The sequence below is a fragment of the Mchenga conophoros genome, linkage group LG22, assembly GCF_057382185.1.
Source record: "Mchenga conophoros isolate Kocher_MC1m ecotype Shallow Benthic linkage group LG22, M_conophoros_male_GT1.1, whole genome shotgun sequence".
In the NCBI taxonomy this organism is placed as follows: Eukaryota; Metazoa; Chordata; class Actinopteri; order Cichliformes; family Cichlidae; genus Mchenga; species Mchenga conophoros.
The window spans coordinates 17,843,322-17,846,005 of record NC_140546.1 but is presented as its reverse complement, the minus strand read 5'-3'; positions in this window follow the sequence as shown (position 1 = coordinate 17,846,005).

Sequence of the window (2,684 nt, the reverse complement as noted above, 5' to 3'; positions counted from 1 at the left end):
TAACATGGTAGACTAATGTGCCTGTGTTAATTCAGCTCCATATTATTGTGTGAAGTTGCACTGGGTTGGGAGTGGTTTTGTGGTTGTCACATTTTTGGTGAGCCAATGGCTGGAATGGGGTTGGACTAATTAGAGGCAAGTGTACTTGATTGCACTGATACACTGGTCTACTTATAGCCCACACTACAAACACTGCTGTGTTGTTTTGTCTCTCTGTGCAGGCCAGGGCCTATTATATGCCACAGCCTAAAGGCAGCAGAGTTCCAGAGGCTTGAGTGACCACTGACTATATGCTTGCAGGGTGGTGGGTCTCCAAGGACAACTTCTAACCCTGTTAAAGGCAACATGTGGAGTGCAACTTGGCTGTGTGGCATAGCTGGCTCTGGCCTTGGGACTGTGTGTTTTTATACAATTCATAAGTGGGACACTGGACTGTTTTATCTTTTATCTCTTGATATATTTTTCGTCAATAAATTATCTTTTAGAATTTTATTGACTGTCATCTTTTTCCCACGACTGAGACGGTTGGTCAGACCTAGAGTCTTTCTTTGGGTGTGTTACAGCAGCTTCTGCTCTAAAAGAAACAAAAAAGAAAAAGAAAAGAAAATGTGGAACATGCTCATCAGCTTAGCAGTGTCTACATATTTAATTCAGCTTCTCAATCCTGTAGTTTTAGCTGTTGTCTACAGGGTTTTGCTTATTGGTTGTTATTATAGGTGTGCTCTATATCTCAGCAATGTGTCATTCTAGGATGATAGGTTTCAAGCTGGTCAAGTGCCTCTATGCACTTCATTAGTTCAGTTATTCTCTGTATTGTGTTCATCTCACATGTCATTACACTGAGTTTCAGCAAACCTTAAGCTTGATGCAGACTACTGCTTAACAATTATCCACCTCACATCATAACCGATTAAGGTGCCTCTTCATATTAATATTATGTCATTGTTAATATTATCCTCTTTGTCTTATATAACAGCAATAGCATATTATAATATTTTATCAGTGTGTACCACTATACTACTCCTGAGCCAATTTGATAGTTAGGATCATCTTATTCAGCAAACAGATAATTTAGAATTCATCCAATCTGCGGTCACATTTGTTCTCTCTGTTGCATGGCAGACCAGGCAGTTCTATTATAATATATTATTTATATTTTATTTTGTATCCATCAAGGGCTTCAGATGACCTGCAGAATCATCCTTTTCCCAGGGTGGAGACAGTTACCTTTTCACACACTGTCCTTGGCTGAACAATGACACAGCCTTAATATACCTTATTTATTTTATTAAAATATTTTCGTGTGAATTATTTGCTTTATATTCATTTTATACATGCTGGGCATGGTCATCATGCCAACTGTGTTTCATTGTTAATATCACTTTACAGGTTGTTATCCTTGCTATTATTAATTTCAAATACTCTAAAGATAATTTCTACTGTAATTTTCCCTTTGTTTATCTTTATTTCGTACTTTTTATATTTATATCTACTCAGTGGGGTCTGTTTTCAACCCTTTTAAACTACTACAAAACTACTGTGATCTCTAGTTTTCACTTAATAAAGGATTATTATGTTCTTCCTGATATGGGTGTTGCTGCACATGCGGCTGCAGGAATGAGTGATGGTTTACTAAAAGGATTGTGGGGACTGCACAGTGTCTCGTCTTCTGGTTTTACTAAACTGGCAGTTGAGTTCTGTTCTTCTGACTGTTTATATTTTGTTTTCTTAAATCTCTCTCTGTTTTTGTCCGGCGTCTGGACTTTTCTTTTCTCACCACTGCTCGTCAGCAGGAATGAGTTTTAATTTCACTTGCTTGATTACCCATCTTATTTATGTATTTACTTATTTTTGTTTATTAAGTAATATATACACGATACAGCTGCTATCACCTTCGCTGGTATTAGAGACGAGAGTGGTTGCTCACACGCCCTTCTACTTTCGGACTATTTCCAAAAGCGGTGTGAACTTTACGAGACGGAACTCGACCGTTCTCTCAACTCACCAGCACGTCAGTGAATAGCAGTAAAAGAAAAACACAGTAGGAGCAGCTCAGTCTCTTATTGGACCGTGAAAATTCAGCTTGCTCCGTTAATTAAGACAATACACACACACACACATTCACATTCACACCTATTCGCGCGATCGGAACCCTTATCATAAGGGGAGCTGCCAGTCTTTCTGTAGACGAGCTACTTATTCCCTAGACCCTGTCTAGACCCAGCTGGGGGAGCTACCCAGAGCTCCAAACCTAACCCACAGAAGTGGGGAGCTTCCAGTCGACAAGCTCCAAGCTACCAGCCGACGAGCTACTTTAAACCCACAGAGGTGGGGAGCTTCCAGTCGCGACGAGCTACTTTCGCTATTTTAAATTCCCTGAATTTAAAATACGCTTTTACGCAAGATTGTGTCAGTGTGTCTGTATCTACCTGGTCGGTGTCACCGGGTCTGGTCCACCTCGATCGGGCCCCACCACCGTGGGTCGCTTTCTAAGACGTTGGCCAAGACCCGAATTTAACGCTCTTGGTCTTTTATCACACACCTAGTATGTGAGCTGTCGACAGGCGAGCAACGTGGACTGGTCACGGAGATGGGACACGATGGAGGCGATCCGGCTCGAAGGACCAAGAAATGTTGGGGGAAAACTCTGTAAAAAACCCAGGAGAAATAAAGACACAATGAGA